A 14,820-nucleotide genomic window follows, 5' to 3' on the forward strand; every position below is an offset into this window, starting at 1 on the left:
TTCATGCTCTACTTCATTCTTAATCTATCAGGGTAATACAGATACCAATTAGAACATGTCCTATCTTTCTTGCCTGTGTTATTTCATCCCCAAATTCCTTTCACTGAGTGTACAGTCACTAGATTTGCTCATATAAGCCCCATCATAGCTCAAGGCTCAATTTGGATTCACCCTCCTCTGTAAACCCACCCTTCAGGTTGAACTTAATTTCCCACATGGATTTTGTCCTTATCTTTCTGGTGGACCTTCTGTTCTGAGTTGTATTACAGTTACTTGCACACAAGACTGCAAGTCATAAAGAGCTTGACCATGTGCCCCACAGGGAGCCTGACCCTTAGCATGTGCTCAAGCCACATGTGTTGCATGTAATTCTTCCCAATGCTGAACTTCAAACTTCTCCATTGGACACTTTCAGGCATTTATTGGCCAGTTGCACTTCTCCAGTCAATGAGAATAGAGTCTTTGAGATAAAATCCATCTATTGTCTTGTTGGCAGGCCACATATCCAGCCCATCTGTGCCGATGCCACAGACAGCTTGAATAACATCTGTTAGGCACATACATTAATGAGACTCTATGCCCACCTATCCATCAGAATCAAGACAGCAATGAAAGTAATTTAATACACCATATTGTCTATTGAAAGGCCCGCAAAAAATGAAACCCTAAGATATATCATGCCCTCAGTTAATTCCTTTCCGTTAACTTTGAAACTTTGAAACAACCCATTCTAATTGTCTCATAAAAACTAAGCAAGCCAAGCTGTATTTGGAGATGGCTGATGATATATTTATTTCACAATGGCCCACAACACTCATTTAGTTTTATCTTTAAACTGTCTTACAACTCTATATATTTTGGATACATCCCTGCTCTCTTCAAAGAACTTATTTCTCTGTCTCTGAGAAGAGTAATTCATTCTAAGGATCCAAGATTATTTTACTCTGTAATTGCCAGAAGGAAGATTTCATCTTGATTATATTTTAAATAATTCACTATAATTTTTTACTTTTATATGTAGTTTGAACCACCATACCAGTTCATTTCCATTGAAATGTTTAATTTGGCATTTGTTTATACTAGTCTTGAGAGAGAAGCATGGTTGGAGAAAACTTTATCTTATGATATTGTCTAATTAACTAGCAAATAATTCTCTATCACCAGCAGCATTCTCATTGCTAGAAGGAATAATATTTCAGCAAGCAGCATATTGCACCTATCGATATGTGAAATGGAAACCTAAACACTAGTCTGAGACCTGAGACTAGAGATCATTTGATGAGGAGCTCGTACATATGTGTATAACTTCAGGATAAGGAATTTTTAGTAGATGGGGTCCTCTCGTGTTAGATAATCTTCATGAAGTGATTGAAGCAGAAACTTGAGTACTGATTTCATGACCTTTAATCAGTTTTTAATGTCTTTCATTGTTATGTTTTGCTGTCTGCTTTGCATATATATGAAATGTAATAAAGATACAGCAAACAAAATTTAGCTAGAGAATAACACAATATAAAGTAACCCCAAATTCAAGATAGACAGTAGCCTCATTTGAATGACTGAGCCACATGCAAAGGCCACTTAAAATGAGTTAATAATTAAGCACTAATTAATTGAATAACTGGAAATTATATTTAGAAATGTATAGTAGCTTATCCATGATGAAGTATTAGAAAGAGAATAATACATGCTATTGTCTTAAGTCCTAATAGCTTGACCATTTCCATTAATTTGAAATGATCAAACTCATATAGTATCCAAATCAAAACTAGATATCAGCATATTCTACCAGAAATTAGACTTGAATTAATTTTATTAAGTACAATTATATTTAGTTATTAAACCGGGGTGTGAGAGAATTGTATTTTTTCCTTGGATAATGAATCACTTTTCAGCATAAAATGTGAACAGTAGATATGTCTACCAATAGACATGTCACCACAGTGACACACTACACTTGTCAATAAAAGCATATTGTGTTGGTTTTGTATTGCCATAACAGAACATCACAGATTGGACAATTAATAATTAACAGAAATTTATTGGCTCATAGTTCTGAAGGCTGGAAAGTCCAACATTAAGGGCCAACATGTTCAGTGTTGGTGAAGGCCCAGTCTCTGCTCCCAGATGTCCTCTCAAATGCTGCTTCCTCCAGAGGAGAGGAACACGCTTCCTCACGTGGCAGAAGAGCAAAAGAGCTGAGAGAGATCACTCCTTAAAGCCCTTTTATTAAGACATTAAACTCACCCACGAAGGTGGAGCCCTCATGGCCCAATTACTTCTTAAAGGTCCCCCTCCCAATGCCATTATGCTGGCAATTAAATGTGGCAATTAAATTTCAATATGAGTTTGAGGAAGCAAATATTTAAATTATAGTATATATGTTATCACTCTTTGACAATCATTCCAAATGTTCTCTATTGAAGGTTTAAAATTATCCATTAGCTAATATAAAAGCATTATTAAAAATAATAATATACTCATTTCATAAGACTTAAAAAATGCATCCAAAAAAAAAACCCAGCAATCAGATTGGGTACATTGAATCCATGTAATGTGTAAGAACTTCAATCCAAGAATTTGGAAGATCTCAGTTGAAAGGAAACTGACGCATAACCAACTTTAAGTTGTATTTTGTGTAGCACATAAGTTCCATAAGAACTATCTCCATATTGCTAATTGTCAATATGCATGAATGATACCTGTCCACCTAGAGTTCTGCAAATCTACCTACATTTCTTGAGAATTGTTATCATTGCTCATTTTATTGTCAGCTATATAGTCACAAAAATATAACGATTCCATGTCATCAGAATGGAAGTTGTTTTCACAGCCTCTCCAGAACTGTAATTTCGACAGTACTGAGGAATCATGGCATTAATTTGTAAAGAATTTGCTGTGACAGTTTGGTTCTTTCACTGTCTTCTCTACATCATTTTAAGCAAAGACACAGGTTTTTTTTGAAGATATTTGCCCCTTGTATGCCCCCTTTTTTATTTTAATCATTTTCCATACTTTTCTTTCTTACCATTGTAAGAAACCAAAATTACCCTTGGGAAGACAAAACTCATATTGCGACTTTAAGAGGTGTGAAAAAAGCTGGGTCATCGTGGGAGTTGTGAGACTGTTTGGCTCCAAACCCGGTGCTAAAACAATTCCAAAAGCACTTGGGTTCTGTGTCTTTGTGAAGATCATCAGGGCACTCTTGCGTGCTAATTTAATTCTAACGGTTGCATGTCCAGGTCTCTGTGAACCACGCAGTTCTTTCAGTTAAACAGAACGAAAATTGGAGCTGAATATCGAGTCAAGGAGTGTGAACCTGGTGAACCACGATGGTCCTAGAAAAAGCCAAGAATATAACATTTGAAAGCACAAAGGCACATAGGAGGACATCCAGTGAGTAACGCTACAAATGCCCTTTTGCGCCAAAGGAAAAATAAAACTGACCATTAAAAGAGTTATTGCAAGGTCTTGAGCTTGTCTAAATCGTTTCTCCCTTGACTGAAAAATAGTTGATTAGAGGCAGGAAGTAAGCAAGTTGCTAGTAGCAGAGCAGGAAATGAAACCTAAATTCTCCCATCTTGATGATGTATGACACCTTTACAAGATTTCAATGCTAAAATGCTAACGCAGTCAATATATTGGCTACTTCTTATATGTGTTTCTTGTGACAAATTACTGCAAATGTAGAAACTTAAAACAGTAGAAATATATTCTCTCATAGTTCTGGAGGCGAAAAGTCTTAAATCAGCATTACTGAGCCAAAATCATGATCTCAGCAGAGCCACACACCCATTGGAGGTTCTAGGGGAGAAACTATGCTTTGTTTCTTCCAGCTTTTAGTGACAGCCACGTTCTTCAGCTTGTGGCCACATCATTCCCACCTTCCAGTTCAGCAGCACCTTTAAATCTGTTTCATATTCACATCAGCTATGTGTCTGTGAAATCTCCTTCTGCCTCTCTCTCTTATAAGGACACTTCTGAAGGCATTTGGGGCCCACCTGGATAATTTCCCATCTCATGACCCTTAACTTAATCACATCTACAAAGATGCTTTTTTCCAAATAACATAATATTTGCAAGTTGCACATATTGGGAATTCATAGATTTCATGGGAGCACCAAAGACATTATTCTACTAATCATATGAATTATGTTTAGCCGTATGTAAAAAAAAAAAACAAGTCTACTGGACATTGATCTGTCAACTTTTTCTCTTGGCATAATATGACAAAACTAAAATTACATAAAATGTATAAAGACAACCATAGAAAATAGTTATTGTTTTTGCCTGTCCAACATCCACCCTTTTTTATGCAACAGCAAAAGGCAATTATATAAAGCAGCCTTCCACCTTTGTATTGTCCGGCACAATAAAATATGTGCCGCGCCAGTCTCCAGCCTTTGTAGGGCTACAGCCTTTGCAGCAGAGACTTGGCATCTGCTGATGAGCCTCGTATGTGCCTATAAATACTGTGAGATGGTCATGGTCCCCTGCTCTGAGAATTGTGCACTTGCGCTTTAAGCCGGGGTTTAGAAAGAAAAAACAAAAGCCACACCAGTTGATTTCTCCTGTAATTGCATTTTTTAAAACTCTAAATATGAGTGATACTTCTACTCTGGTCAGCATGCAAGCATGGCAATACTTAGGTTGCCTTAATGGGGTCTCAGACAGAAAATCTATAAGGTGACTTTAAGGGACATTAATTTTATGCTACTTCCCAATCCTGAAAAAATCCATTCCAAAGTGCTTTTACATGAACTAAAAAGATAAAGGCTTATTCTTTTTCCAGTAGCTGCATGAAATGTTGAAGTACTGTATTAATTTTAAAAGAACATAGGTTTGCTTCTTTGAACATGTATTGTATTTCTATGTCTTCTACTATGAGCTGTTCTTTGTTTGCATGTGCTTTTATACCTACGGGAAAACTGATCTCAACTTAAACAAGCCAAAATTAGATAATACTGTGGCCCCTCTTTCCCCATCATCATTCACCAGGTAATGTTATGGGCAGTAAGTCCTAATGGCACAGGGCTGTGTCTCATGTTTGAATTCTTCCAAAATTCACAGGTAGAAATCCTAAGCCCCAAATGGATGGTATTGAGAGGTAGGGCCTTTGGGAGGTAACTGAGTCAGGAAGGCACAGCCCTCGTGAATGGGATTAATGCCTTTGTGGAAAAGACCCCAGAGAGCACTTTGGCCCCTCCTACCAAGTGAGGACACAGCAAGAAGGTGCCATCTATGAACCTGGAAGTGATTCTCCCACTAGACACCCAGTCAGCTGGCATCTTGATATCAGATTTCCAGCCCCTAAAACTGTGAGGCATGGCCAGGAGTGGTGGCTCATGCCTATAATCGCAGCACTTTCGGAGACTGAGGCAGGCAGATCACGAGGTCAGGAAATCGAGACCATCCTGGCCAACTTGGTGAAACCCCATCTCTACTAAAATACAAAACATTAGTTGGGTGTGGTGGTGCAAGCCTGTAGTCCGAGCCACTTGAGAGGCTGAGGCAGGGGAATCGCTTGAACCCGGAAGCAGAGGTTGCAGTGAGCCGAAATCAGGCCACTGCACTCCAGCCTGGCGGCAGAGCGAGACTCCATCTCAAAAAAAAAAAAAAAAAAAAAACTGTGAGGCATATTTTTATTGTGTCTAAACTGCACAGTCTCAGGCCTTTTGTTGTAGCAGCTTGAAAGAACTAAGACGAACTGGTTTCAAACAGTATGTATTCCATCAACAATCATTTAGTAATTATTAATAAGTTAGCACACAGGATCGAAGTCAAAGACAAGGTAAGTTCACCTTCTGAAAGTTTATTGAAATTAATTCACCTTACATTAGATTAACCATCTGCAGAAATCATTTTACAAGTAACTATGTCTCTGAGGTCAAAAGCAGAAAGAGGAGATCTAGCTATTCAATAAAGGCTTGGCAATGTAAATGAGTGCTTGGTATCTATTGAATCTTGGTATCCTCTTTTATTTTTTCAGAGGAAACACAACACAAATTATTAGGCAATAGCCTAGAGTCTAGAAATGGATCAATAATTTGTCAGGTTCCTTCCAATACCACTGAAGGCAAGGCCATCCCCATTAACCTGCTCAATTAACTCAGCTGTTCATATCCCATACCTGCTATGGTGGCCAAACAGGGCTCTAGATCATATTCTGCTTCCATATTATCTTCTAATCCTTCCACTATCTATTTTTTTTCCATGTTTATCAATGTCTAATGAGAAAATACATCGGTGGGCTGACCTAAGCATTCAGACATAAGAGAAGTTTTAGTTTTATAATGAATTTATTTATTTATTTATTTATTTATTTATTTATTTATTTATTTATTTATTTTGGAGATGGAGTCTCACTCTGTCACACAGGCAACCTCCACCTTCCAGGTTCAAGTGATTATCCTGCCTCAGCCTCCTGAGTAGCTGAGATTACAGGTGTATACCACCATGCCTGGATAATTTTTGTATTTTAGTGGAGACTCGGTTTCACACCAGGTTGGCCAGGCTGGTCTTGAACTCCTGACTGCAGGTGATCTGCCCACCTCAGCCTCCCAAAATGCTGACTGAGCCACTGGGCCCAGTCTTATAATGAATTTTAAAATCAGCATCCTAGTTTAAACCACAGTCTCCCATAAGTTTAGGGGGGTCAATCAATCACTGAGTCCTGACAGACATACAACTCAGGTTCAGAAACCTACAAAGTTGAGAGTCAGTCCATGGGATATGGTGACCACACCAAGGCTGTGCCATCCGTGAAGCCTCACCCAAGAGGTCAGCTTTTCCCAGACATCTATTCATCTCTAATCATTGATATTGCCGTGCACTCATTCGAGGAATGTGTATTAAGTGCCTACTGGGTGTCAGGCGCTGTGTTAGAAAGCACAGCAGCAAAAATGGTTTGCATGATCCTTGCTCTCAAGAAGTTTGCGGTCTATGAACAGTAAGGATACTAATACCTTAAGCAAAAAATATGAACTAGAACCTAAAGAACTGAGTAGGAGTTAGCTATGAAAGTAAATATGAAGGTTTTCCAGGTAGAGAAAAGAGCAGAAATAAAGACTGTGATGTGGAAAACAGCCGGATGCACGTAGAGAGAAGAAAGAAGTCTGGAGCTTAGTGAGAGGAGAGGAGAGTAGCAAGAGGCCCAGAGACAGTGGGAGAGGCAGGCAGAGGCCATGCCGTGCTGGGCAAAACTAGCAGGTCATGTCAGAAATTCTCTACTTTGTTCTAGGTTCAACTGAACACTTTGAAAGGACTTAATCCTTGTAAATCATGTGAGGATATTGTTTGATTGGGACCCGTGATGACCAGCTCCTATCCCATCTACCTACTATGGTTCTGCATTTCTAGCAGATAAACAGAAAATAAAGACAAGGAGGAGGCTATCTCTCTCTCTTGTTCTCAACAAGCAAAGGTTGTCATAAATGGCAGTGCAGTCCCTGTGAACCATATTCAGCCAGCAGTTGAGCTGAATGTAAACTTTTTGACTGAATTAGGGTGTCCTTAAATAAGCCACCACTCTCCAAGTTGCCCACAGGCTCCAACACTCCCTACTGCCTTGTAGATCACCTGCTGTGGTCCTTCATTTTACCCGCCTTGCTTCCAAAGCCTTTTGACTTTGCAATCTGTCTTAGTCTGTTTTGTGCTGCTGTAACAGAACAGCAAAGACTGGGTAATTTATAATGAACAGAAATTTATTGGCTTATAGTTCTGGAGGCTGGGAAATCCAAGATCAAGAGGCTGGCATCTGGCGAGGGCCTTCTTGCCACATCATAACATGACGAAAGGCAGAAGGGCAAAAGAGTGTGTGTGAGAGAGCAGTGGAAGGGGGCCATACTCATCCTGTTATCAGGAGCCTGCTCTCACAGTAACTCACTCACTCCCATCATGATGGCATCAACCTCATCAGGCCCCACCTCCCAACACTGTTGTCTTAATGATTAAGCTTTCAACATTTGCTTCTTGGAAGAAACACTTAAATTATAGCACAATCTATATTCACATTGTCAGGCTATGTGATGTATTCACCTAATTTCACTGAAAGAATGCATGCTGAACAAGGACACAAGAAGAAGTAATTATTAACCTTCCGTGGATCCCGGCATCTTTTGAAAACATGATGAAAATGTTTGAATCTCTCCCCCAGGAGATCATGTGCATGTGTGCAGACACACACACACATGCATATACACATATTTCGGTGACACAATTTTACATAACCTCCGAAAACCATTTAAGAAACCCATTAAAGAAGCACCAGAAACTGGCAACTGAAGCTAGCCAAAGACGAGCACTGAGGCAAGGAGCGGTAGGTGTCATAACATGTTGGTGAATGACAGAGTTTGGATTTGTGTCCTTGCCCAAATCTCATGTCAAATTTTAATCCCCAGTGTTGGGGGAGGGACCTGGTGGTAAGTGACTGGATCATAGGGGTAGAATTCCTCCTGGCTGCTCTCATGATCGTGAGTGAGTTCTTACAAGACTTGGCTGTTTAAAAGCATGTGGTGCCTTACCCTTCCCTCTCTCCCTCCTTCTCCAGCCATGGAAGATGTGCTTGTTTCCACTTCACCTTCTGCCATGATTGAAAATTTCCTCAGGCCTCCCCAGCCAGGCTTCCTGTACAGCCTGCACAACTGTGAGTCAATTACACCTCTTTTCTTTATAAATTACCCAGGCTTGTGTAGTTCTTTATAGCAATGTGAGAACAAACTAATACAGGGAACTTTCTCCATGGATGAGATGAGGGAAAGGCTGTGTCCAGGACCTCCAGCCACGGGTACCATGGCCTTTCTCAAGACCACCTCTTCTTTTATACATGGCCTAACATTTCCCAGAACTCATTTTGAAAACTCTATAAAGAAAGAGAACAGGTATACAATTTGTTATTAGTCCTCATAAAGACCGTCAAGAAAGCCTACATACCCTGGAAGTATTTACATTGGCTCTCTAGTCTGAAACACTCAGATTTTATATGTTACTAAGTGATGATGGAAAGCTTTTCCAGGTAGAAGAAAAAGCAGCAACAAATCTGAGGATACACCCATTGTTGCTGCTTTTTGCAACCTGCCTTTTGCCCACTTTCAGCAAAGATGGGATTATTGAGGGTTTAATCTTCTCAAATTTATTTTCTTTTTCTCGTCTGTCATTTTATTACCTTTAGCTCTCACTTCTTTTACAAACAAAATTTAGGCTGGGCACAGTGGCTCACGCCTGTAATCCCAGCTCTTTGGGAGGCTGAGGCAGGCAGATCACGAGGTCAGGAGATCGAGACCATCCTGGCTAACACGGTGAAACCCCATCTCTGCTAAAAATACAAAAAATTATCCAGGTGTGGTGGCACGCATCTGTAGTCCCAGCTACTTGGGAGGCTGAGGCAGGAGAATGGAGTGAACCCGGGAGGCAGAGCTTGCAGTGAGCTGAGATCGTGCCACTGCACTCCAGCCTGGGCAACAGAGCGAGACTCCGTCTCAAAAAAAGAAACAAAATTTAAAGAACTTCTGCAGTTTTTCAACAAATCGTGTAAATGAATTTGTAGTTTTCACAGTGCTGCTGAAAATGCGGAAGTGTGTCAAGTGTTAGCTCTTCTCAAATGTTACAACCGTAAGTACCAGGATTCCCTATTGAAAATCACCCTTCTGAGAGTCTCAGTGCAACTTGGGCAAAAGACTTTAAAGAAGATGTATATAATTCTATGTAAATCATAAAATCCATCCAAAGTAAAATTGTCATCCAACTCAGAACGCTGAAAGAGACACACACGTGTCTGCATGCATGCTTGAATTGGACAGCTATGCAGGCATGATCGACTCCACACTGTCTGAGCAATCTGGAACTTAAATGTCTCTATCTCATTATCACATTTTAAGTCATGATGCTGACAGTTGATGAGACTTTATGCAAAACACGGCTCTATAATAGGACACAGCCTCCATCTAACATACTTCTAGCAGGAAATAACAAGCAAAGAAACCAACCCTAGAAAGCCCACCCAAAATGCTCCTTACAAAGGTATACATTTCTTTTCCATGACTATTGGGATTTTTTATGGGCAGGAAAATATTGAAACAGACCATCTGTCACTGGAGACTCCACTAGAGAAATACGTTTTCAGCAAAATGGTACGTTTTCAGAAATGATTTCAAAGCAGCTTGGCATGAGGCATTGCAGCCAGACGCCTCTTGCAGAGCAGACGTTGGAGTAGAGGACAAAAAGGATACGTCAGCAAGGACTTTGCCGAGGAAAGACTGATGCGCTGCCACCAAGATACAGGACTTAGCATAAATTTAATACGGAAAGCTGGAGAAGCCAGCAACCGTATTTTAAAAGCAGCATTCCAAGGCAAAAGAATTAGGAAAGAAGGGGACACATAGCAAAGATGGAGGAAAGCATGAAGCAGCAAAGAAAATGGAGAAGAGAGAGCTGAGGGAGCGAGGCACCAGAGGGCCAATACTCACCTAGGGTTTTCAAACTCTTCATTATTGCAAAGCAAAATAGTTTAGGAATTACCCACATGGTTTGCTACATACTGTACGTACACTTATGCAGGTATTACCTCCCCTGTTCAAGGAAATGGCTGTGTTTATTGAGAGAATAAAACAATCCTGGATAATGCAGAAGGCTCAGCAAGAGAAAGCAACTAAAGCTGATATGCAGAATACAGGCGAGTGGGTTTAAAAATTACTCTACACTGATTTTAGGAGATAAATAATAGTCCTGAAGTTTTTATATATATAGGGCTGGGGATGATGGCTCATGCCTGTAATCCCAACATTTTGGGAGGCTGAAGTGGGAGGGTCTCTTACACCCAGGTGTTCAAGACCAGCCTGGGTAACATAGTGAGACTTCATCCCTTAAAAAAATAAAAATAAAAATGTTCATGGTGGTGCCCACTTGTAGTCCCAGCTACTTGGGAGGCTAACATCAGAGCTAACTTGAGCCCACGAGTTTGAGACTGCAGTGAGCTATGATTGTGCCACTACATTCCAGCCTGGGCAACAGAGCAAGACCATGTCTCAAAAAAAAAAAAAAGAGACAGAAGCATTAAGGATGAAATATGAAACCGTTCATAGGCAGCATCAGACCTTTATTTTTGACAGTTAAATTTTATTTTGCCAAATGGTTAAAAAAAATCTCATCCTGTGAGTGCATGGGGGTGACAGGATAGACAGCAACCATGCCTTTGAAGTTGTCTATCCCCTGTGAGAAATCCGCCCGCCCAATGCTCGCCTGCAGCAATGGCTGAGAGCAAGGTGACAGGAGCCTATGGAGTGAAGGGACCCAGCCTGCACAGCCCCCACCCGGAGCACCTGTCCCTGACCACTGGGCAGGGCAGAGCCAGCCTGCGGATCCTACTCTGCCTCATCCCAAGGCCTAGGTTGGCTCCAATCACCCAACTCACCCCAAGCACAGAAGGCAGGACTGTGGGCACTATTCCAGAGGCTCTTCCCGTTCCCGGTGGAATTCTGTGACCCAGTGACCGTTCAGCTGGAAGGGAAGATAGGACAAACAAAACCCTGTGTTATGAGCAAAGAGTAGGTTTCTCTTCTATTCAATCATCCACACAGACACTTGAGCATTTTTTTATATTATAGTCATGAAATACCAATTACATCATGCACTGTAAAGAGACAGTGACCATGGACAGCCCTTGCATGTTAAGTGACAATGTGCAGGTGTCACAGAGCCTCCAGCAGCAGCACCTGGGTCAGAATCCCGCTCTCTTCTTCTCACAAAGCCTGGTGAAACATTCCACCCAGAGGGAGCCCAGGCCACTACAAACGGCAGAACTGCATTAGTGGCAGAAAGACAAATGCTTCATTTATATTACTGTCTCAGAGAGAGAGAAGCTACTTTAAATCAACAGACCTTACATCCGAAGTTTATCTTGACTCCTCAAGGATGGCTTCCTTCACTCTCCAGCTTTAGGAAAACAACAAAAACAATTCCTTTTCAAATAAAAAGTAAATAGACCCCCTTCCCAAGGTGAAAAGCTAAAAAGAAAAGAGAATGAGATAGTTTTGTCACTTAAAACACATTCTGACGGTCAGTGATGTATTTTTCAAACATTACCAGAAAATTAAGCGTGAAACCTTACATTGCCATTAAATCACAGCAGAGGATTACATTATTAACACTACCAGGACAGTACATAGCCACAAAATAGCAGTGGGATAAGAAAAGAGAAATTGTCGCCTCGTTGCTTCCCATTGGATGGTTTGTTCAAACTTTCTTCTCCTTCCACAGAGACCTATTCCCCTTCTCCAAAGAGTTTTTTTGTCCTATTTCCAAAAGTTCAAAAAATTAAGAGGATTCTCAAAATAAGAGTTCTTTAAGAATTGTTTTTGGGCCACGCACAGTGGCTCATGCCTGTAATCCCAGCACTTTGAGAGGCCAAGGCGGGTGTATCATTTGAGGTCATTAGTTCGAGACAAGCCTGGCCGACACATTGAAACCCCATCTCCAGTAGAAATACAAAAATTAGCCAGGCGTGGTGCCTTGTGCCTGTAATCCCAGCTACTCAGGAGGCTAAAGCATGAGAATTGCTTGAGCCTGGGAGGTAGATGGTGCAGTGAGCTGAAATTGCGCCACTGCCCTCCAGCCTGGATGACAGAGTGAGACTCTGTCCCAAAAAAAAAAAAAAAAAAAAGGGAATTGTTTTTAAACAAAAAAAATTAATAGGATACTCGTAAGAGTTCTTTAAGCATTGTTTTTAAAAACACGAGAAGAGTTAATTTTCTTAAGTTTTCTGATACATTTTATAACACATCTTTAATTTCTCATGGCAGTGGTTTAATCCCATCTCCTTCACTCTATCTTTCCCATTGTTAACCCTTGGAAACCCATGAGAAATGTTCTCCGCATGAATCAAATTTGATCCTTTGAAATAGCAACCGCAGCACTGGGGCTTCAGGACTGAGGTCATCAGTTGGGCGGATGTATTTCGTTCTCATTAGGGCCCAGAAGGGATTCAATTAAAAAGGCAGACTCTGGCCAGAGACAGGAGGCTACCATGCAAGCTCATCTCCCGCATAGTCCTGTCATCGCTTCCTTGCTGCTACACCTCATAGCAGCTCAGCAGGAAAAAATGGCAAATTCAAACTCCTATAAAATGAGAGAAGTGTAGAAGAAATTCTATTTGCAAGGGTGGGGCACCTGGATAGTTTTTCTTTCCTATCCCTGGGCCTCAAGGGAAGTGAGAGGAAAGTACAGAGACGTGTGCAGCTCACTGATGCTGTAGTAGGGCATTCTCACATTGCTATAAAAAATATCTGAGACCAGGTCATTTATTTTAAAAAAGACGTTTAATTTGCTCACAGTTTTGCAGGCTGTACAAGAAGCATAGTGCTGACATCTGCTTGGCTTCTGGGGAGGACTCAGGAAACTTACAATCATGACAGAAGGTGAAGAGGGAACAGGCAACTCACATGACAAAGGCAGAACAAGAGAGACAGGAGGGAGGTGCCCCATAATTTCAAACGACCAGATCTCGCAAGAACTCACTATCTCAAGGACAGCACCATTCAGTAGAAATACACCCCCGTGATCCAATCACCTCCCACCAGGCTCCACCTCCAACACTGAAGGTTACAGTTCCGCATGAGGTTTGGGCAAGGACACAGACCGGAACCATATCAGACGCCACCCCCAGGGAGCGTGGGAGGAGGGAACACAAGCTCCCTCATCTCATTGTTGCTCCCCCTCTAATTACCTCCCTATTGCTCCTGTAAGAATTTACCAAAATAGTTAACGGCTTAAAACAACACAAATGTCTGTGTTAGTGGCAGAAGGACAAATGTTTCCATTATATTACTGTCTTATATAGAGAGAAGCTACTTGAAATCAACAGGAATTACATCCAAAGTTTGTCTTGACTCCTCAAGGATGGCTTCCTTCACTCTCCAGGTCTAGGAAAACAACAGAAACAATTCCATTTCAAATAAAAAATGAACCAACTTCCTTCCCAAGGTGAAAAGCTAAAAAGAACAGAGAACGATATAGTTTTGCCACTTAAAACATGTTCCAGTGGTCTGTGATGTATTTTTCAAACTCTCTTAAAGTTCTGAAGGTCAGAAGTCCAAAATGAGTCTTATGGGGCTAAAATCAGGATGTCACTGGAGCTGGTTCCTCCTGAAGACCTCAGAGAAGAATCTGCATCTTGTTGCTTCCAGCTTCTAGACGTGGCCAGGTCCTCTGGACTCATGGCTGCATCACCCCAATCTCTGCTTCAATCACATCTCCTTCTCTGGCTTTGATCCTCCTTCCTCTGTCTGATAAGGCCACTGGTGATGACATTGGGTCAATCTGGACCAACCAAGACAATCATCCCATCTCAAGCCCCTTAGCCTGATCACTTTTGCAAAATCTTGTGTGCCTATAAGGTCATTATTTGTAGGTTCCAGGGATTAGGACATGGGCACCATTGAGGGTGTGGGCACTGTTGAGCCTACCCTTCTCTGATCTCCTGCAGGTACTTCCTATCACCTGAACCCAATCAAGGCCAGAGGGCAAAGGCACCTCTTGATGCAGTCAACAGAGGTCAACCTCCCAGGGCACATTGCACAGCGAAGAAGTGGCAGACGTGGCTCCATAAGGCACAGAGGTCACCAGCATGTCTTATATACCCCAGTGTCTTCAGACCTGAAGCTTAAAACTTGTCTCTCTGCTTGTAAATGCAGCTTAGCAGACTCAGTACCAGTTAAAGGCAAGCTCCCTCATCAACTGATATGGTTTGGCTGTGTCCCCACCCAAATCTCATCTTGAACTGTAGTTTCCATAATCCCAATGTGTTGTGGGAGGGACCTGGTGGGAGGT

The 14,820-nt window shown here is 41.3% G+C and overlaps 1 long non-coding RNA gene across 1 annotated transcript in view; it reads right to left on the reverse strand.

The window, feature by feature from the left end:
* Positions 1-7,685: 7,685 nt before the first annotated feature.
* Positions 7,686-14,820, reverse strand: part of LOC134730952 (uncharacterized) — a 35,626-nt gene continuing 28,491 nt past the window's right edge. Inside the window, exons 5-7 of the long non-coding RNA XR_010112892.1 lie at positions 11,875-11,999; positions 11,408-11,493; positions 7,686-8,860 (exon numbers count right to left, since the gene is read on the reverse strand). This is a non-coding gene — a long non-coding RNA (uncharacterized LOC134730952). The remainder of the gene's footprint in view (positions 8,861-11,407; positions 11,494-11,874; positions 12,000-14,820) is intronic.

The sequence above is a fragment of the Pan paniscus genome, chromosome 7, assembly GCF_029289425.2.
Source record: "Pan paniscus chromosome 7, NHGRI_mPanPan1-v2.0_pri, whole genome shotgun sequence".
NCBI classification, from domain to species: Eukaryota; Metazoa; Chordata; class Mammalia; order Primates; family Hominidae; genus Pan; species Pan paniscus.